At 36.2% G+C, this 23,701-nt stretch overlaps 1 pseudogene; it reads left to right on the plus strand.

The window, feature by feature from the left end:
• Window positions 1-6,226: 6,226 nt before the first annotated feature.
• Window positions 6,227-23,701, plus strand: part of LOC105716275 (peptidyl-prolyl cis-trans isomerase A-like) — a 34,173-nt pseudogene continuing 16,698 nt past the window's right edge.

Genomic DNA, 23,701 nt, shown 5'->3' on the forward strand with positions numbered 1-23,701 from the left:
TTTGAGGTTTAGGGTGTGAATTTTGGGTGAAACATCTTTTGTAAGTTACTATAGCAAAAATGTTTTTAGTGAGAATTCAGTTATGGGTAAACACTTGTATTTTGATGGAGCATAAAATCTATACTTGATTGTACAAATGCAGGAAAGTACAGGAAGGAATATCTGAAAAATTTGTTTTGAAATTCTGATCTCATGGGCAGTCAAGTAATGCTGCTAGCTATGGTGATGACAAAGACAAACTGTTGGATAAGAAAGAGTGAAAAGAAACTGATTTTAAATCATATGGTTTTTATCTGGATTCTAGGCCTGGAACAAGGAAGGTTGATTGAAGGTAGAGAGAAATTGGTGTTTAGTTTCATTACTTTAACTTTAGCCTAATTATTCAGATTGATAAACTCCATCTTCGTGTTGGCAAGTGAAATAAGAGAAAGTAAAAAGCTTTTGAATCACGTAAATTTAGACCTTTTCTTAGCTCCAGTTTTTTATTATTAATTTTACATAAGGCAAGTGATAGCCCTTTAATCTCTAAGACCCAGTTTTCTCACCTACAAAACACTAGAATAATACCACAAAAGAGGTTTCTGTGTGTGAGGGAAGTAATGAGACAACGTAGCTCAAGTACCCAAGAGAGTATTTATAATATATGGCAATCATTATAATTCTTTCTCATTTTGGAGAACGCATTAAAAAATAAACCACTCCACAACTAGCTATAAAAAAATGAAAGCTCTCTGTGAAACATTTTAGATTGTTTTTAGCTGAGAATAAACCCTAGGTTTCTTAAGTATAAATACAAAAGCACCAATAATCTCATTCACAGAGTGATGAATATTTATTTAGTAAATATTTGTTGACAGACTTTTAGAATATGAAGTCAGTTAGATTTAATAACAATAGATTGCATAATACATCACTATCTAAAAAGTTTTCTTATGTCTAATCTCATATAATCCTTCCAATAGCCTGACTGGTAAGCAGACAAGAGGACTTGCTCTAGCCAAAGTGGTGGAGTTTGGAAATCATGTCACTGGAACTAGAACCTAGAACCACTGATATACGGTGCAATGCCTCTCATTCCACTATGCAAGCAATTGGTCTACAACCTCAAGGCAAGCAGTATATCAAAATATCATAATCTACTGTTTCATTTGGGATGTATGTAACTGAAAAAACAAACAAACATCTGACTTAACTGGGAATTTAGTGCTTATTAACAAGAGAATCATAGGTAGGGCTAGTTCTAAGTGCAGTACATCAGAACTACACCTCTGCTTTTCCTGTGGTTCTCTTGTTCTTTCCTTCTTCCTATCTTAGCTTCAACCTCAAGCTGGTAGCAGGATGGCTGCACCTAGTCTGGAAAAGACATCCAGAGGCCGAATTGGGATAATCCTTCCTAAGGCCTCTTTCTCAGGTGATCCACTCATGCCTCCTTCACAGCACTGGATCACAGAGTCACACAATTTCCTGGTAACTATAGTCACTGGGAAAAAATTTAGAATAATTGTATTCACCTACCTATTAGAGCAAGGATGGGGTCAGATTCTCTTGAAACACATGCTTCTCTTGAGGAAGGATGTATACCTGAACAAATGCAGCATTTTTACTTTTAGGCAGATGGGAAATAACTTCAGTAATCAGGGTTTATCTAACCTAATACCCAACTTCTCTTTGGATATGCTCCAATTAAATTTTATTTTTTCTACTTTGTCAATGAGGTACTAAACACAGTTGATTTCAGTTATGAAGAGCTGCTGATAAGCATTAGTAGATCAGATTTCTGAGTTAGGATGAAAAAAAAATTACGATCTGAAACCTGCTGCCAAGTAAAACACCACTTATTTGCCTATGGTTTGTAATGATTGATGGTAAGAATGAAGAAGAAAATTCCCTTTAAAAGGAAGAAATGAATAATGATGTTACATGTGGCAGGAGATGGGGCATACAACTGCTTGAATTTTTGTTTCTTTTTTCATCTGAGGCTTTCTACATGTGTTTACAATTAAAGGCTATTTTCTTGGCATGCCAGGGTAACTAATAACATTCTCTAAAAACAGTTAACAATTTTTGGAAATGTGCCTATTACTATTAATGCAGTTTGATATAGGAGGGAATAGGGAAGCTTTATTGCTTTTCCAAAGCTGAAATCAGGCAGAGAACACCCAGCCCCCTCAGTCAACAGCAGGGTCCCATACACATAGTTGTCTGTATTATTAATAGAGTCATTATCCTCAAAGTGAACAGTCTTCTCAGATGAGCCTCAAATCTCACTATCATTTGAAAGGGAGTAGCATTGCATTCAAAAATAAGTTGCTGCTAGTGGCTGTTATTTTTATAGTCCTGTGCTTAAAACCTTGTGAAACAGAAATTGTGGGTTTTTATCCAGATTTTATCATGTTTCAGCTGCAAAGATGAGCAACAAATTTCCACTATCTGACTCATGATATTGAGTAGCACACTGAAAGACAAAAACCAAAATCAAAACAAAAACACTGTTTTTACAGTTTCTATCCCAAGTTGAAGAAGGTTATTATTTTCTTAGGTTCAACGAATGATAAGACCTGTCTTTTGGTCTTATAAATCATCATTAGTTATGGCAGCATTATGACCAAAACTATGTTACTACAGCACAGAACACTGTGTTAGCTACTGACTCCAAATCTACCTTTTAAATTTCATTTATAATTTACTTCCCTCCTGGAAATTTAATTTTGGTATATACCATTCCATAGGTGTTGCTTACCATTTCAAGGATGATCCTAAACCTCTAGTTCTTTCAAGATACCAATTCCTACCCAACCATATACTCTGCATGTTCTGGATTCTTTTTAGGCTTTTATGAAAGGAAGAAGCAACCTTCTCATTTTCATGATTAACCTGGCTTCCCATGCCTTTGTCTGTATTCCTCATGTCTCCTTTTCATTCTGTCCCTTCTGTACCTTCATTCTCTTCTTCTCATTGACTCTGTGCAATCTGTATTCAGATTCACCAACTCATGCAAAGAAAGGAGTGGGGAGGGAAGCAACTCCACCTTCACTTGAAACTACTGCTCTCCCAACTAACTGTATTACCTTTCCTTTTGTAGTCGAAATTTTCCATAAATTTCTTCGCAAGCATTGTCTTTACTTCCTAAAGCCTCCTATTTTCTTATAATTTCAAATTCTGGCTTCTGCATCACTTGAAAATTCTGGAGCATGCAACAAGGCCAAAAGAATATGTCCATGCAATTTTTTTAGTAGAATTTAAAGAAGATGCACTAACAAAGAGAAATGTCTACAGGGAGTCTAAAAAGCCAAGGACCAAGAATTCAACAGCAAGATTCCAACACAATTCGTCAAGTAATCTGTCTCTGTTATTTTCCCAGATAATAGTGTAAAATTACAGGAAGATCAATCAATAGACCTTTAAACTTACCAGTGTCCTGTGAGTTTAAGTAGTATGTAATTTTCCCAAACAACTCAAAAGTGAATGACTACATTTGATTTTCTTGACCAGAAAAACCATCTTCAAAACTCTACCACCCAAAACTTTCTCCCTGCAAGTAGCCAGCCAATTTTTATTTATAAACAAAATTTCTAAATAGATATTTGGTAGTATAGCATAAAAAACATACTGTGTTTTGGATCATGTATGTCTATGTCTTAAAAGGTATAGAACTTAATCAAAACTATGTATCTCATATGAAATTGGAAATTTCACCAAATGTTAGTCTCTCAAAAGACAATGTCTTTGGGTATTCGTATAAAAGGAAACAAATAGAACAGTTGGTCCCTCCTCAAACAGGTTCTCTGGAATACAAATGTAGTGGAAATCAAGGCTTAACTGTTTATTCTAACTGCAAGATTTTCTTCCCAGACTTGAATATACTTCATTGTCTTTTGTTTGTGTTCAATCTCCACCAGCTGGTAATTGTTTTATGTGGTAGTCAAGAGGAAAAAAAAATGGAAAAGAGAAAGTGAAAACAAAATGAAAGAGAAAAGAAATATTTTATTTCCAAACATGCATACAGGTTTTCGTCCAACAAGGATTTTCTAGAATTTAAAGCAACGGCTTCCAGATTAACTGGCTCTGACTTAAGTAGTAGCTGGTTCCACAGTTTCTGCTGCAAATATTCATTTTCTAGAGAATTGGAGAGGCAGCCTGATAAAGAATAAAGTATCAAAACACCTACCAATAAGCTGTGAACCTTTATATTTCTTTGTCTCCATTTTCTATGAAGCAAGATCTGATTCGTTAACATTTCATGGTTTCTAAAGATTGCACTGAAAAGGCTGTACTTTGTATGCATGGTGTACTTGAGGCTACAGCCTTAAAACACTATGATATAGAGTAACTTTTGCAATCACATCTTGGGTCATTTGCTAGCTGCAACTACCAGAACAAGTCACTTAAACTCTCTGAACCTCACTTTCCTCATTTATAATGGGAGACTTCCACTTGTGTTAATTAGAGGTATTATAAGGATTTAATTATACCACAAATGTTATTCCAATGGACAAAATAAATGTTCTGTAAGTGCAGTTTCCTTCACCATTGTCTCACACTATATTCATTCATTCACTTATGATCTAAAAAGAGTTGATTTGGGAAGCATTTACCAGATGCCTAGTTGTATCATGCCATAGATTCTGGTTCTAAGGAAATACATAATTGACAAACTAGAAAACTAGAATTTTGGTCCTGTTTTTGTCCATAGCATTAAACAAATCAACAACAATTAGACAAATAATTCAAAATCTGAGTTTGCCTTTTCATATATAATTTATAGATGATAAGATCCTCACTAATTGTAAGTAAACTGACTATATAATTTTTCATTAAGCTGGAATACTTTTGAAAGTAAAAGTGAACCCCATTTATAGTTAGACCAGAACGTCGTGCTATCACTTTAATTGAAAGGTTATAATAGTGCCAAATGAGAGAATGTATGTTTTCTCCATCGGGTGCAAAAACTCTAGGAATAAATTCTACAATGGCTTGAAATGCAGTCAGTTCAGGAAGTGAAAAAAACATTGGCTAACATTTCTCAAAGTGTGGATTACACCTGTACCAGTCACCTGAGGAGCTTATTAAAATGCTCATTCTTCACTCTTAACCCAGAACTAGTGAATCAGTACCTTCAAGCATGGGTCCTGGGAATATGTCATTTATCAAGCTTTTTGGATAATTCTGAGGCATTCGAAAATCTGAGTCTTTAGAATGTTTAATGTAAAAACAAGCCTCAAGCAAAAATCCACTCATTTGCTTATTTAACGAATATATTCTGAGTGTCTCCTCTCTGTGTTCAACTGTGTAATTGAAGGGTCTGTGGAGATGGGATCCATGTCTCAGATGGTTCTGATAAAATTGGGGCAACTATATACAAGTAAGTTAACAAAAGAATATAGAAGAGGCTTGAGATGGTCTGATGGATGTAATTATAGTTTGGAGAGAGAGACCTGGGGACATAGTTGATTTTTCTTTTCTCATGTCTTGTGCTTGCAAAAATAATCCACATGTGGAAAGCCCTTGAATTTGGATACTATGTGCTGATGTCTGCTTTTACTTAGTGGTCTCAGTTGTACTCTAACAGTGTGATCAATGATGTAAAAACTCTTTCTTATAGTTGCAGGAATTTCAAGGCATTAATGCAAACATCCTCATTTGATTGTCTGTTTATTTGATAAAAGCTATTGAGACCTCCAACATGCAAATGTCCAGAGTCCAGAGGAAGAGACACAAGGTAAATAGATGGGTTTCCTACAATGTGTTAGAGGCATGTATACTATGTTTTAGAAGGACCAGGATGAAGTCACTAACTCTACTTAGGGATCTGGAGGTATTTTTCACACACACAAAAGATGACACTTGGATTAGAACTTAAAGGACGAGTTAGACTTTATACATAAATGGAAAGAGAAGGATGTTCATGGTAGACATAATAGCAGATACAGACCTGGAAATACAAAGCAGTATAATTTTTACTTACACTACGACGACCACCTAGCTTCTTTATTTTCTATAACAAGCTGATAACCATGACCACTGGACAATGAAAGAGTAGTCAAAAAATATTACCAATTAACATAATTAGTTTCTTCTAAATAGTTTCTAAAACTTTAAAGCATCCTCTAGTCAATAAATAATCAAAAGTTACAAGTTCAATTCCATCACTGAGCCATTTCTCTCCTCCCATCCTCCTTCTAGAGATGGTGGCTGAGTGTAGAGGAGGCTTATGAACTGAATGGCAATGGGTGAGAGGCACTTGGGTGGTCTTCATGCTGAATTCTACATCGGGGCAGGTCTGGTCCTTGCAGATTCTCATTCGTTGCTGTTACCAATTGAGGTATGGGGATCTATACCATCACTGTGCCTCCTTTGTGGTAACAGCAGTTGGTTTTATCAGGACCCAGTGGTCCTCCTTAATAACTGTTCTCACTGGCAATGTGGATATCCCTTGATTTCTGACTTTCACTGTTCTTTATTGCTGAACCAGGCAGTCTACACTAAAGCTTTCAGCAAAAAGGGTGCCATTTAGCTCCACTTCAGTGAATTCTTCTGCAAAGAGTTCTAATAGTATATCCCCCTGGAAAATTGCTTAAACTCTACATGCCTCAATTTTATTTGTTAAATGGGCATAATGATAGTACTGTCCTCACATTATAGTTACACAGATAAAATGAGTTAATAAATAGACTGCACTTAGAAGGGCGCCTGGCATATTCCAGTTAATACGCATTTGCTACTGCTATTACTTCCTCATTCTCTCTCATTGCCCCCTTTCTCATTGCCCTCTTTTTCTCCCTGGCATCCTGGGAGCGGAGCATGGCTTCAGGCTCACCTATACCTGCATCTTTCTGCTACAACTACTGTATCTACCACATCAGCATGTAATCGCCCTGAATGGTATTTTTCTGATACTTTTGACTTTCTCCTCAATGTAACAATCCCTCTTTCTTGTGATTTTGCTTTAGAGAAGAGAAGCAAAGTCACATGGAGAGCTGACTGCCTCTCCCTCTCGGTTTCTTCTTCCCATAAAACCCAGGGCCAGAATATATAATCTGTTCTTCCTTTTCATCTTGAAAAGTTATTTCCCTACACCATCACTTGAGACCTCTGCATGGCTTGGAGTAAAATATTCAAAATCTCCAGAACCAGCTCTTGATGTTAACATAAGCTTAAGTAAGTTTTTTTTAAAACAACAACAACATTTTTATCCCAAAACTTGCCTTTCAGAACCATTATCTTACCATAAACTCCCAAATTCTATTTTGAATGTCAAAAGCTGCACACTGATTACATCTCTTTATCTTCTTGAATCCCTTTTAAGACAAATAATGCCACTTGAAGAATAGTGAGAAAATCATACACAATGAAATATAAACCAAAAAAGCACAAGTATATATTTCAAAAATATGATTCCTATGTTCTGCATAAGTATTAAAGGGTTTGATGTGTTCAAAAGCAGGAAAGTGATTAATTGGGTGTTAGAAGTGTATAATTGATATGTTTGTGTGTGAGAATTGAGGAGGGGAGGTGTTAGGGTAGAAGAGAAAGTGAATAAGAAGGAGTTACTGATGAGGAGCAAAATGCCAGTTTCAGCCAAATTGAGAAGAACACTGCCGAGCTAAGAAAATTTTCTTTCAGGGGAAGCAACACTAAGTGTTAAGTAGGTTATACATTTTAAGCATATTTCATGTATTAGGAAACTAAAGCTCTTAGATATTGAGCTTTTCCCCTACATTATCACTGTAATTGTTATAGCTACGATGAAAATTCAGTTCTACTGATTCATAATCTATCTTATCATATTTTTTAAATTCAAGCTTTTCTTTAGAAAAGTTATAAACTGGCATTTTCACTTTTGAGATAAATGGGACAAATCCTATGGACAATTACTTAAATCAAAAACATCTCATTGCCTCTGAAATTCCAATGCCTCTAGCAAAGCAAACCCCCAAGACCGTGTTCAGTAAGATCCTCTGATATATTTATTGCTTGTCTGTTACTTACTGTCTTACTTGTTTTCACAGCTGGTAAAGACTCAGTAATTTTAACTATGATGATCTCAACTTGCACTTGTGTAGAGACTAGATAATTTTTTTTAACCTATATAATTTCTGAAAAGAAAAGTATACTTTTTAAGTTTCTGCTGGATTAACTGCAAATCTTTGGTGGACATCTCTATCAATATATACTTTTACACCATGGTGTCATTTAATCAAGACCTAAGAGATACAACAAGTTGCTCTAGACACATTGTTTTTTTTTTTAGACTAACATGGGTCTGTCTGAAATATTATTTAGAATCATCTTAGAGAAGTCTATTTGCTAATATTGCATTGGAGAAAATAAAGTCTTGTAATTAAATGATTATGTTTGATTCTGCAAACATCCAATACAATAATTCATGATAGAAAGTAAATACCTTATATAAATAATTCTGTCGCTGGTTTCATTGACAGTCCAAATATTTCATTAATTCAAACAGTATTTATTGAGTATCTATTGTTCTTGCCACTGGGGATGCACAGATGAATGGGGCAAACAGTTTTTGTCACCCTGGACCTTACAATTGTAACAAAAGTTAGAAGGAAAAATACAGTACTTAAGAGAACCTCTAATGATTAAATCTTAACTGATATATCAGGGAAGACTTTCACAAAAAAGTGATCTTTAAGCAAAAACTAAGTAGAATTTATCGAGGTGACTAGTTAGAGAGAGAGAGAGATTCCCATAGAGAAAGAGAGAGATATATACCCAGGAAAACAAAATAGCATATGCAAAGGTTCTGCTTGGGGATAAGAGGAATTTAGGGAATTCAAGAAATAAAAATGTTGGAATGGCAGATGCATAGTAAGAAGGAAGACAGAGCCAGATTATGCAGAGATTTATATACTAACTTAAGTATTTTGAACTTTAAGAGGAGGAGAATAAGACTGAGAATTTAAACAGAATGACATCACGGTTGAGTTTTATGTTTAGACTTCAGATTACAGCCATGCTGAATACAGCTTCAGGAAGGCACCATTCACACTCAGCATTCATAAAAGGTCATGTGTCAGATAATATGTGAAGAAAGGATCAGAGGTGATGAGAGTGAAACCAGGACTGTCATAGGAAGAGAATACATTGGTCTAAGCAAGAGATAACAATGGCTTGCATTTAGATGGTAGAGAATTAATGAAGAGAAATGGATACATTTGTAAAATATTAAGGAGGTAGACTTCATAGTACACAATATGTGGTGGGATATGGGAGATGATTTACAGAAAACAACATAGTGATTCATTGCTTCTTGGGTGGTTAGTTGTGGATGCCATTTTGGGAGAAGGAGCAAGCTGAAGGCCGGGGGCGGGGGTTGGTGGTGCGATGGGAGGATCATAACTTCTGCTTGGGGCATGGTAGTCTTGAAGTGCCCGTGAAATATATGGTGGAGATTTATAATAGAAGGCATAATATTTTGTTCTAGAGCTTGGAAGATAAATTTGAGCTAGAGATATAAAGTTGGGAATAAACACTACATAGATGGAATTAAACACATAGAAATGGTAAAAAAAATCAATAAGAACAAGCAAAGAGAGAAGAAAAGAGAGGTATGTGTGACACCATCAGGACTCCTACAGTTACAAAGCCTAACAGAGGAAAAGTAGACAGGGAGGTGGAAACAAGACTATGAGGGTGTAATGGAGTCAAGGAAATCAAATCTTTTAAAGCAAGGTGATTTTGTAGCTTGGTATAAGGCTGCTGAAGGCTAGTAAAAGTGTTCTTTACATCCTATGGTGTGGAAACCCTTTTCCACAGGTATATCCAGGGAAGCAGCCATATTGAACTGAAATGAGGAATGAACAGAGTATGAGGATGCAGGAATGACAAGAAGTTTGACTGTGAATTGAGTATACAGAAGCAAACTAGAAAGGAATATGGGGTCCAAAGATTTAAAAGTGGATGGGAACTATGTAGTACAGAGGAAGGGTTTTCAATATACATGAGTGGTACAAGAATACCCGGAAGTGAGAAATAGGAAGAAAAGAGATTCTGAGCCCACCCAGGAATTTGGTGTTATGAAGAAGAAAAAATAATTCCTCTACTGGGTTAGAAATAAGAGGAGAGAGATCCAAGATGGCTGATCACTAGCAGCTCGGGCTCGTAGTTCCCAGTGGAAGCACAGAGAACGAGAGGACGCCACACTTTTAGATGAATATTTGTTGCTCACGGACCAGGAGATTCCCAGCAGAGGAGCCCCACGTGTCGCCAGGGCGACTCTTGTGGCCGGCGCGGCGGTTTTGCTGGTGCCTTAGCGCGCCAGTTTTTGGTGCAGAGTCTGGAGATTCCTGGGCAGAAAAGCACCATCAATCTTAACACCGCTATTTTGGCCGGCGCAGTGGATTGCTCAGATTTCGGCGCTGGGAATCAACAAGTTGGACGTCTGCTCAGAGACCTAGTTAGAAAGTCGGTAATTACAAAGACAACAGACGGATAAATATATAATGAAGGGAAGAAATCAGCGTAAAAAGGCAGAGAATACTCAAAATCAGAATGCCTCTCCCTCTACAGGGGATCGTAATTCCTCATCAGTAACGGAACAAGGCTTAATAGATTACGAGTGTGTTCCAATAACAGAAGCAGGTTTCAAAACATGGGTGATAAGAAACTTCTGTGAATTAAAAGAACTTGTTCTAACCCAATGCAAAGAAACTAAGAACCTTGAAAAAAGGTTTGATGAAATGTTAAGGAGAATGGACAATTTAGAGAGGAATATAAGTGAATTGATGGAGCTGAAAAACACAACACGAGAACTTCGTGAAGCATGCACAAGTGTAAACAGTCGAATTGATCAAGTAGAAGAAAGGATATCAGAAGTCGAGAACCAGCTCACTGAAATGAAACGAGAAGACAAGATTGGAGAAAAAAGGATGAAAAGGAATGAGCAAAGTCTCCAGGAAATATGGGACTATGTGAAAAGACCTAATTTACGTTTGATAGGTGTACCTGAATGTGATGAAGAGAATGAATCCAAGTTGGAAAATACTCTTCAGGATATCATTCAGGAACACTTTCCCAACCTGGCAAGGCAGGGTAATATTCAACTCCAGGTAATACAGAGAACACCACAAAGATATTCTTCAAGAAGACCAACCCCAAGGCACATAATTGCCAGATTTATTAGGGTTGAAATGAAGGAGAAAATACTAAGGGCAGCCAGAGAGAAATGTCAGGTTACCCATAAAGGGAAGCCTATCAGACTTACAGCAGATCTCTCAGCAGAAACCCTACAAGCCAGAAAAGAGTGGGGACCAATATTTAACATCCTTAAAGAAAAGAACTTTCAACCCAGAATTTCCTATCCAGCCAAACTAAGCTTTATAATCGAAGGAAAAATTAAATCCTTTGTGAACAAACAAGTACTTAGAGAGTTCACCACCACAAGGCCTGCTTTACAAGAGCTTCTGAAAGAAGCACTATATATATAAAGGAACAACCAATATCAGCCTTTCCAAAAATATATCAAAAAGAAAAGAACATTAACACAACGAAAAATTTACACTAACTAATAGGCAAAACAGCCAGCTAGCATCAAATGCCAGTATTAAAGTTATATATATTCTAATCAGATAAAAAGCCAAAACCCATTGGTATGCTGCATCCAGACCCATCTCACATGCAACGATACACAAAGACTCAAAGAGAAGGAGGAAGATTTATTAACCAATCAGAGAGTAAAAATAAACAAATAAATAAAAAGCAGGAGATGCAATTCTCGCCTCTGATAAAGTAGACTTTAAAGCAACAAAGAGCAAAAGAGGCAAAGAAGGACATTACATAATGGCAAAAGGATCAATGTAACAAGAAGAGCTAACGATTTTATAGATCAACGAGACAGAAAATTAACAAGGACATCCAGGACTTGAACTCAGACCCGGAACAAGTAAACTCAATAAACATTTATAGAACTCTCCACTTCAAATACATAAAACATACATTACCATCTCACACCTATTCCATAAGTGACTACATAATTGGAAGTAAATCACTCCTCAGTAATCGCATAGCATTTCATAGGTTTAAATGAAATATTGGTTGGCTGCTCGTTTGTTATTTTCTTCCCTTATTCCTTCCTGTTTACATCAAGTATAATTATTGGTATAAAAGAGGTTTTCAATACCCATTACTAAAATACATTCTAGCCTGGGCAAGAAAGCAATACTCCCATTCTCTCTCTCTCTTTCTCTTCAAGTATGTTTGTGGATTTGGCCATCATAATTTGTATTGGCAGTTGGTGAGGGCCCCCATTAATGGTTTCTGCTTTCTCTGCAAAGTGTAAATTAAAGAGTTAAAGCAGAAAAAAATGGTGTCAGGGATTCAAAGAGAGCAAAGGACAGCTTTGCTTGTAATTGTTTGTAATTGCTTGTAATTTGTTTGTAATTGTGGGAAAAAAATTAATAGCATAGAGTCACTAAAAAATCACCATCTAGTAATGTGGTGAGTGACATGGCAAGTTAAGCTATATGTCACCTTACAGCTCAGAGATAACCCCTATTTTGTGAGTCAATAATTATTTTTCAAAAATGGTAGTGAAGAAGATACTGATGATAATGATGCTCCATAACTCCAAATTCATCAGAATTATTCATTCTTTCCTCTGAATTTACCCAAAGTATTAATTTTAACCTTGTTTAATATATTATTTCATCTGCCCTGTACTGTAATTGGTTATTTGTATGTCTTAGTCTTGCGCTACATTTCTTCCTGGACTTGAATGACAAGTGTGACAAATGACTGTTTCTACTTGGTTTCTAAATAATAAAACATTAAATTATTCATTAAGCAATTATTATTTATTTTCTGCTGTATGCCAGATATTATGCCACACACTGACTAAACAGTGGCGAAGCAAAACAGATACATTTCCTGTTCTCACATAACAGTCTAGTGGGGGAAATAGGTTAAACAAATAGATGCAGAACTGAATACACAATCAAAACTTTAGATGAATTACTGAGGAAAAGAACCACATGCTTTGAAAGAGAAAAAGTGAATTAATTTTATGATGACTGAAAATACTGAAGAAGTAATAAGTAAGCCAGGGTTTCTCAACCCTGGAATTAATGACATTTTGGGCTGGGCAGTTCTTTGCTATAGGCTGGTGTCCCATACGTTATAGATTGCTGAACAGTTTCCTGACCTCTACCTACTAGATCCCAGTAAGTAGCACTATCCCAGTTGTAACAACCAAAAATGTATCTTCACACTCTGCTTTTCTGAGAAGTCCATTCACATATTTTATCTATCTACCTACTGTTGACTTAAGTTTTCAAATATTGTTTCTTCCAAGCTATAGCCTGAGATCAATATAGAATCACACTTAAGAAATTTCTTCTTCTGTGCAGCATGAATAAGTAAGTGTTCTGCTCGATGTTTTGCCTACTTGGAGAATTTTCCTTTCCTGTAGTTTTTTTCAATGTAAAAAAAACATTTAATAGACTATTTTTAGAGAAGTTGTAAGTTTACAGAAAATCTAGGTAGACAGCGCAGAGAATTCCCATATATCCCTGTATTACTCAGCTAGGACTACCACACACACAAAAATACCACAGGCTGGGTGGCTTAAAAAACACAAATTTGTTTTCTGGTGAGGCCTGTTTTCCTGACATACAGATGGCTGCCTTCTCTCTCTGTCTTTTCATGGACTTGCCTCTGTACACTTGAAGGGGAGACAGCAAGCCCTGACAATATATTCCTCTACTTAGAAGGCACCAGTCCTATTGGACTAGGGCTTCATCCTTATGCCCTCTTTAACCTTAATTACCTCCCTAAAGCCTTGGAAGGCGACTTGGTGTTGGTGAGGAGCCCTCCAGAGTGTTGGCCTCCTCTCTCTCTGCTCTTTGTGGTATGAGGACACCTCCAGAGCTGCTGCTGTTCACTGAACTGCACTCACACTTGAGAGTGCAGACTCTGAAGATGGACTGAAACCTTCAGAACAGAATCTCTCATTTAGTGTGTGTTATAAGCATCCTTGAGGAAGAAGGGCACATGTACACACGGGAACTTTTATACCCATTGGGGATAGGCACAGTGAAGACCAATATTTCAATGGTCTGGCACAGGAGCTGATTTTTAAAAAATCTTTGCATTTCCACAGAGCCCCAAAACCCTGCATGTGTCTTAGTGGCTGCCCATGCTCTGGCTGAGTGGGGCAAGCCAAGCCATTTTCTATGCCAGATGCTAGGAGGAAGTCAAAGCTCCTGCAAGAAAGGGAAGATAGATAGCAAGGATCTCTGATAACACCAGGCACTGGTAGGGATTTGTCCTTCCACTGGGTATAGTGTTTCTATCAGACAACTGAAGGTCACCTGGGTTTTGTTCTTAGGGAAGGAAACCAGCAAGCAAACATTCATTCCTGACTAGATGCTAACTTAACTGATTGCACTGAATTCTCCTTTAACCCTGTATTAATCACTGTTAAACTCATTTTACAGAAGAGGAACTTGAAGCTCAGTCTGAAAAGCCTAGGTATTTTCCGGTACAAAGTAATCTAGAACTTGGAAGTCAGGCAGCCTAGACTCCAGAAGATTGGTGATTTTCACCCTACATGCAAGATATAGAAATACGAAGAAGAAAAGAGTTTGGGGGTAAACAGATGTTATTTCAAGTCCTGGCTCTATGGCCTTATCCTCTGTGTGACTTTAGGAATTGAAAGGAACTCTCTGAGATTCAGATAAAAATTGTAATACCAGAAATAGAAATAAGGTATTGATGCCTGCTTCACAGGGATTCATAAGAAATAAACGAGGGAATGCATCAAAAATTCTTACCTCTCAATTAATATGTGACAGGAAGGTATTATTAATACTTTCCATGGATTTTAATAATGAAACAGCATGAGGAAGTGTGGACTAAGTGTCATTAGGAAGGAGATGAAGAAGAAACTGGGTTGAGGATCTATTCTTATTCTAATGTTTTAGGAGAGCAGCACAGAAGGAAGGTGAATTGAAAGCGTATTTATTTATGTATTTATTTATTTAAATAACTGTAAAAGACAGGTGGGAAGAAAGATGTAGATGGGAAAACTATTGTTTCTAGAGATACTAGAGCAAAAAAACACCCCAACTTCACACTTTAGAAATGATGTTATTTAAATTTATTTTGGTTACATACTTAAAAATACCTTTACAAATTAACCTACTATGGTGGCACACACCAGTTGCTGCTGAGGCAGGGGAATCACTTGAGCCCAGGAATTCAAGGCTGCAGTGCATTATAACACTATAATCACACCCTTAAATAGCCACTGCATTCCAACCTAGGCAAAAAAAAAGCTTGCTTGTTGCTTGGTTAGCATAACAAATAGGAAGGTTGTTTGAATGTAAAGAAAACAAATACCTTGAAAAAATATGTCTGGATTGAAATTGCATTGAATGTATGTATCAGTTTAATTGCCATGTTTTAGATGTTGTGTTTTCCCTTCCATAAATATAATACATATTTCATTTTAATCATGTCTTCTTTTATGTTCTTCAACAAAAAGTTTTATAACATGTTATGTAACAAAATTGCAGTTTTTATTAGGTTTATTTCTAGTAATGCTAGTAATTTTTGTTGCTAGTGTGATTGAGATCATTTTTCTTTTCTTTTTTAAAATAATTTTAACTTTTCCTTTAGATTCGGGGGTCCATGTACAGGTTTGTTACCTTGGTGTATTGTGTGAAGCTGAGGTTTGGGTAATGAGCATAGTATTCAACAGTTTTTCAACCGTTGTTCCCAATATCTCCCCAACCCAGCCCCTTATAGCCACCATTCTACTTTCTACTTCTGAGTAGACAGGAGAAATAACTTCAGGAGATTTATTGTATAATCTGATGATTATAGTTAACAACAATGTATTATATTCTTGAAAATTAGTAACATAGTAGATTTTATGTGTTCTCACCACAAAAAAAAAGTATATGAGGTAATACATGTGTTAATTAGCTTAATTTAGCCATTCTACAATGTATACATATTTCCAAACATATTGTGCATGATAAGTATATACATTTTTTTCATAAAGTTAATTAATTATATAAAAATTAATGACATTAAAAATGAAGGAAATCAATGAAACCAAAAGCTGGTTATTTATTAAAACCTGACATGTTTATAGCTAGGGTAATTAAGTATGAAAAAAAGGAGAGAAAGACAAAAATTAACAATATAAAGAATGATAGATACAGACATTAAAAAGTAAGAATATTAAGAACAACTCTATAACTATAAATTCAAAATTGAAAACTGCATACTACCAAAATTCACTCAAGGAGAAATAGATAACCCAATAAATTATTAGTTAATAACTTTTTTTAAAAAAAGCACCAGGCCCAGATGGTTTCACTGGTAGATTTTTCCAAACATTAAAAGACAAAAGGACAACATAATACCAATTCTATGCAATCTCTTTCAAAAATACAAAAAAAAAAAAAAAAAAAAAAAGGGAAATCTTTGCCAATCAGTTTTATCAGATCAGAGTTATCCTAATATCAAAATCAGACTAAAACATTACAACAAAAGAAAACTAAAGACCAATATCACTCATGAACATAGAAGCAAAGATCTTTAACAAAATATTTGAAATAAAATCCTGTAATATACAAACAGGATAATATATCGCAGCAAAATGGGGTTCATCCTAGGAATACAAGGCTACTTCAACATTTATAAATAAATACTCTATTATCATATCAATAAACACAAGAAATTATTTGACAAGCTTCAAAACTCATTCATGAAAATAAAAAAACCCTCAGACTTGAAGTAAAGTGCAATTTTACCTTACCTACATACCTAACAAAGAGTATATATGGAAAACTAATAGCTACTATCATACTTAATGCCAAGAGACTGAATGCTTTATCTTCAAAATCAGACCACAAGGCATGAACATCTTTTCTCACTGCTCATATTCAGCATTATACCGAAGTCCTACCTAGCTCAATAATGTTAAAAAAAAAAAAAAGAATAGTTACACATACTACAAATAAATAAACTCTCTTTGTTGGCAGATGACATGATAATCTATGTTGATTTCACTAAAAAGTAGAAAGACTGGGTTATTGGTTTAAATTTGATAAACAAATAGTATGTCATAGTCTAGTGTTTCTGAATAAACCAGAAGTCAGACATATGCTATTAGTAAAAGAAAAATGTTTGCTTAGTGTGAAAAGAGTGTGTTTACAAAGAATATCTGGAAGAAAAAAATCAAATCCTCACTTCTCAGAATGGATACCAAGATCTGTGGTCTTTAAACAGGTGCTAAACTTCTTTGTACTCTGGGTTTCTCTCCAAAAATATTTTGTAGCACTTTTGATTTATGCATTGTTTAGAGCACTAATATTGTCTGCAATATGCTTGCTGAGAAACAGCTGCTCCTCCAGTAGATGACATCATCCTTAGCTATTGAATGAACATTCATTCCCAGAACATAAATAAGAATGCCTAAACAATAGCAACATCCACACAATCGGCAATAAAAATGAAGGAAAGTAGTGATCATCTTTTTCAAAAGGTAATCTTTTTTGATGAAAATTTCCAGAAAAGCCATTCCACAAGGAAAATCCCAAAACTTTAGCAGAGAAAGGTCCTTTCCAACACCTCACAAAATTGCTTTCCAAAATGTCTTTAATCAAAGCCAAGTACTAAAGTTACGCAAACACAGAGAAAGACACTGGGCTGACTTACACCTACAGTTTCTGCTTCCTCATGAAACTGGAAGTTCTTTCCCCTCTTACAATTTCTAGCTTCTCAAATGAAATGGCACAATACTTGGAGTTTGTATATTTTAGGAAATGTTAAGTGAGCCCAAATGCTAGTAAAATTTTACGAAACCAAAGAGATGGCAGTTTCTCAATTTTAGGTGCTAAGCTAAACACACTAGGGGATAAAACATATCCACATCCTTGCTGAGGAAAAAATGGTCAGAGTGGTCAGACTTACTGCATAAACTGGTCATGTGATGCCCACACAGCTTTTTGGTCTTCTTATTATTGTTACTGGTCTGCAATTGGACATAGGTCAGGAGAGAAGGGTGGGAAAAGACTTGTCTCTCTCACACACAGAACCCTGGGGAAGAGGCAATCAGATTCATATAAAAAAATAAATAGAGAAAAAGGAGAAGGGGTGTGCACTGTTAATTATGGAACCCCTATTGAGATAACTCATTAGTGCTCATCATCCACTAGCACAAAGCCTCACGGCCTTAACCGTCACATACGCACGTGGTAGTTCCTTTGCCTGCCAGGATACGCACTCTAACTCCACACTCTATTCCTTTCTCCCCATATCTAGTCATCCTTAGTGCCTCACTACTCTTGACTCTTCCATTCACTAAAATTCCCAACCTCCTCTCCTTTCCTCAGCTAGATTTGCTTTCTGGCCTAATTTTTAGAATTCTCCTCTCTCAAATGCCTGTTGCTGAGAAAGGAGATAATCTTAGTTTTGGAGGAAGGACAGGTGGAAAAAGTCACTGAAATGTTGCAGTCTCTCGGTGGCAGATTATTATTTTTCTTTCTTTCCTTTTGATAGTTACTTAAATTTTTAAAAAAATATGTATATTGTTAAGACCTTTCTTATGCTCAAATGGTTTATTTTGTTATGTTTTGTTTTTGTTCTAGTGAGGAAGTTTATTATATTGTAACATTAACTTTCGTTATATTATTCCAATTTGGGAAATAATTTGTGTTTGTTTTCCTGGCTTGTTTGTTTGCTGTAATTTGTAGGAAATGTGTCATTCTCTCACATGTCAATTAATTAAATATCCCTGTACATTTGTACATGGTAAAATAATTACTGAATAAAGCAAATGTTGAAATGTCACACCCAATGGAAATAAAGCACTAATAATATGTCATACTGATAATTCTTTTCCATACGTTCACTGGATAATTCAGTTCATGCCAACAGCATTATTTAAGACAATAATTCAACATCAGAAAATTAAAGAAAGAACCAAAGTGATGACAGTAAATGCTTGGTAATGATTAGTGACTCCTTGTCAGCACACAGATTTCCTCATCAGTATAATTCTCGTTTAGCATGGACCCTCTTTCAAGTTATTAGGATTTCTCAGTGATATTCAAATTGAGTAACAAAAGAAATTGGCCCAGTTTATCCTCTGTTTTTATCACTGCAAGCCTAGACACAGTGATTAATCCAGAAATAGCAATTATTTCCTATTTTCTCTAAAAATAACACTTAGAAGCTGGGCAACTCAGCTCCGAGACTCAGATTGTGCAATTTGACATCTGATGATTGTAATGTCTGCTGACCTCAAACTGCATTATATGAATTAAACAATAATCATGCATACAAAAGAAAGCAAAAATCATGAGGAATATTATAGTATAAAAATCATTGATGTTATTTTCTTAGTTTCCACAGAAATACCTATGTACCTTAATTCTGCTTATAATAGTTTTGCCATACAGACTCCACGTTTGGGTCCCCTTCCACGAACACTCCCTTCATGGATGCCGTCTTTCTCTCTCCTGGATTTCCCCTCTGGAGTCCCCTTCCACACTCTCTCGTGGAAGCCTGTCTTCCCCTCCTAAACTCCATCTCTCTCTATTCTCTTCCACTCAGGGTGGAAGCTGCTTTCCTTTCCTGGACTCCATCTTTCTGGATTCTCTCACTCAGTGTAAGAGTTAGCTGTTTCTTTCTCTCTCCTTCTCCGGTTTCTCTCTCCCTCTCTAAATAAATCACTTTCTATAAACAAACAAACAAAAATAATAATAGTTTTGCCATAAGTGAAATTTATTTTCATCCCATACAATACCTCAGTCTTTTCCTTTATAGCTTTCTTGTCATCACTCTTTGGAAGTTATTTTGCCCAAACACTATGTAACATTCATGCATAATTTATCTTAATTTTTTTCAGCCTCTACATTTTAATATTTAATCCAGCTATAATTTTGTTATAAAGTATGTAACTTAGTTATCTAAAACATCTTTCCCTGACAAATAATTACTCAGTTGTCTTTTGAAATGGAATGGCCAAAATTGCTATCGCCATTTTACAGATGAGTGACAGTAACTCAAGGAGCTGAAGTGATCAGCAGTGGTGTGGAAGCCTGCTCAAACTTGCTCTCAAGAGCCAATTGCAGGTAGCAGTTCTGAACTCCACCAACAAATTGGATATAACGGAAATAACCCATGAAGATCAGCAAACACTAAAAACTTTCACCTTTCCTCCCTCCCTCCTTTTCTCTCTCTCCCTCTTTATCTCTCCCTTGCTTCCCCCTTCCTTCCTTTTCTTCCTTCCTTTTTCTTTCTCTTTCTTTCTCTCTCACCCCATTTCTCCCTCTTCCTTCCTTCTCTTTCTCTTTCTTTTGGTTCCCGCCCTCCCTTTCTTTGTTCCTTCCTTCTTTCATTCCTCTCTCCTCATTTCCCTCCTCCCTTCTTTCCTGTTTCCCTCTCTCCCTTCCCTCCTTTTCCTATGTTTAAAGAGCTTTGCAAGTGCTCTTTAGTGCACCCGTGTTGACCTGATTTTGCTGTTCTCTACTACGTGGTTTGGGATGTGGTTTCAAAATCAATACCACCACAACTTATTCAGGCAGGATGATCTCTCCTGTTTCACTTGAGTAATCATTATGACTTCCTGGAGGACTGGGGAGTGCTTCTTTGGGGCCACAGGTGGCAGGTGGGTAATACTTAAGAGGAGGTATTGTCAACTGTTTGTGAGAAGAGAGACTTGCTGTCTGAAACTTAGTAAGTTGTTGCCTACAGGTCAGTAGAGCAAGGCCAGGAATATGACCTTGGATTTAAGATTTTCTGTCTTTTCAATAGAAACAATATGCTGACCATTTCTTTTACTTCCTAATCCTTTATCACATAGTCTCCCTTCAGAAGGTTATCTCAACCACAACTGAAGTTGATTGCAAAAATTTAAAAAATTCTGATCACTTTTTCTCACTGGTCTGACACTAAGGGACTCATTGTTTGGCCTCACTCAGCCTAGCTGAGCTTATATATTGATGTTTATACTCTATTAGACAAGGGAATGGATTAATAGAACAAAACAGTTCTGGTTAGTTAGTTCTGTTAACCAGTCCCCTCGTCCAATAGAATCAAATAATTCTGAATCACTGTTGGCCATTATCACCCTGGTCACTACTCCAGTATGACCAACTTTTGCAAAGCATATATATACATATGTGTGTGTGTGTGTGTGCATGTGTGTATTTATATGTAAATATATATTTAAAAGAATATATATATATATATATGTATGAATGTATTTGAGACAGCGTCTTTCTCAGTTGCCTAGGAGTTTTTTTCGGTTGCCCAGGAGTATACTGGTGTTATCACAGCTCACTGCAGCCTGGACCTCCAGGCTTAAGCAATCCTCCCACCTCAGCCTCCCTCCTGGGTAGCTGGGATTACAGATGTGTGCCATCACACCCTGGCTAATTTGTAGTAAAAACAGTCTATGTTGGTCAGGCTGGTCATGAAGTTCTGAGCTCCAGCAATATTCCCACCTTGATCTCCCAAATGCTAGGATTACAGCCCTGAGCCACCACGCCTGGCCAAAAAGCAATCTATAATTGTTACAGCTTACCCTGTGAAGTATAAAGTTGAGTTGGAGGTGAGGAAGAAGCATCTCTGACAATACATCACATTTTCCTTTGTGTAAACCCACAGCTTCTTGCATAAGAGCTTGCATATAGCAGGAGTTCAAGAAATATTTGTGGATTGGATGAATGTACAAATGAATGACAGTAACAAGACTACATTTGACAAAGGAGGAGAAGACTGGGCAATGAGGATCCAGGGGACACTAGTAGGGAGGTACAGATAAATCTTTGAGATGGGAGAAAGGAAAGGCTAAGAGTTATGAGAATATAGGAAGCCAGGTGTGGGCAGAGGACAGAATCCAAAGAGTTGCACATAATGAAGGTGTGTAAATGCATACATTTCACAGGGCTGACCTCTTTAAAGTGGTATTTTTTGAGGTTTTCCCTTGTTTCTTTTCAGTACCAACAAAGCTGAGTGTAACGATTAATTCCTGAAGATGTCTAAGCCAGGAATGGGAAAAGAAAGTATTCATAACCATCAAAAAATGAATAATTGACATTTATTTGACAGTTCTTGAACATTAAAATTGAGCTAAGCGCTACATTATAAGAAGAAGTAGCTATAATAGGGATATAATATGTTTCCAAAGGCTATATGCCATTACTATGATGTGAAAATAATACCAAAGATTAGTACTTTCAACACTTGAATCACTTTGCGGTTGCAGTGCAGCAATGTCAATTCTGATTTTGTCTTAGTTTTTAACAGTGTAAGATGGTATAAAAATCATCCATGATATCTGTAGTATTATCCAACTCTGTGTCTCACCAGCTGTGTAACTTCAGGTTAGTCCTCATTACCTTTCTGGGTTTCACTTTCCTAATCTTAAATGAGGTCCAAGCTGGAAAATCCATCAAGTTTCTTCCTGGTCTAGCATTGATTGATTCTAGGATGAACGCTTATGCCACGTAAATATGGACAAGACTTTCCTTTTCATTCCTCTTTTTCTGTGAAGACAGTTTCCTTCTCTCTTCATAAACCATGGAATTATTCTAGGTCAAGGCTTCCTGGACCACAGAAGCCCCCTTGTGGCCACCTGGAGAACTCTATTACTAGAGGTTACCTTCTGTGGTTCCTAAAAATTAAGGGGATTTTTGATACCCTACAAAGCTTCCTATCTTTTGAACTCTAACACCTACAATTGGGTTGATACTACTTGAGTAATCTTTTTCCATATATGCATGAAACTTTCCTTTTCTCTTACAACACTTACACCAAGAAAATATTTTTATTTCCCCTTTACTCTTTAATTTCCCTGTTTCATTTCTCAGATAAACTTGGGTCACTCTTTTTTTTATTATTTAAATGATTTCATTTCTAAAAAATGTAATATATTCTTTTCTGAATATACAAGCAGATACATGTTTTTTGTGGAAAATTTGAGAAATACTAAGAAAATAAATTAGACACAATATAGGCATACCTCAGAGGTATTGTGCGTTGGTTCCAGACCACTGCAACAAAGTGAATATTGCAATCAAGCAAATTTCATGAGGTTTTTGGTTTCCCAGTGCATTAAAAGGTTATATTTATACTTTAGTCTCTTAAGTGTGAAAGAGCATTATGTCTAAAAATACATATACTTTAATTTAAAAATACTTTGCTGCTAAAAAAAAAATACTGATGATCATCTGAGCATTCAGTGAGTCATAACATTTTGGCTGATGGAAGGTCTTGCCTCAATGTTGATGGCTGCTGACTGATGAGGCTGGTGGGTGCTGAAGGTTGGGATGGCTGTAGAAATTACTTAAAATAAGACAACAATGAAGTTTGCGGCATCAACTGATGCTTCCTTTAATGAAAGATTTCATTACGTCACGTGATATTGTTTCATAGCATTTTACCCACAGTACTTCTTTCAAACTGGAGTTAAACTTCTCAAACCCTGCTGCTGCTTTATCAACTAAGCTTGTGTAATATTTTAAATCCTTTGTTGTCATTTCAGTGATGTTCAATATCTTCACCAGAAGTAGATTCCCTCTCAAAAAAAGAAAAAGAAAAAGAAAAACACTTTCTTTGCTCATCTGTATAAAGCAATTTGTTATTCACTGAAGTTTTATCATGAGATTACAGCAATTTCTTTACATTTTCAGGCTCCACTTCTAATTCTAGTTCTCTT

Source organism: Aotus nancymaae, unplaced genomic scaffold (assembly GCF_030222135.1).
Source record: "Aotus nancymaae isolate 86718 unplaced genomic scaffold, 86718_ANA_hifiasm-v0.15.2.pri h1tg000025l, whole genome shotgun sequence".
NCBI lineage: Eukaryota > Metazoa > Chordata > Mammalia > Primates > Aotidae > Aotus > Aotus nancymaae.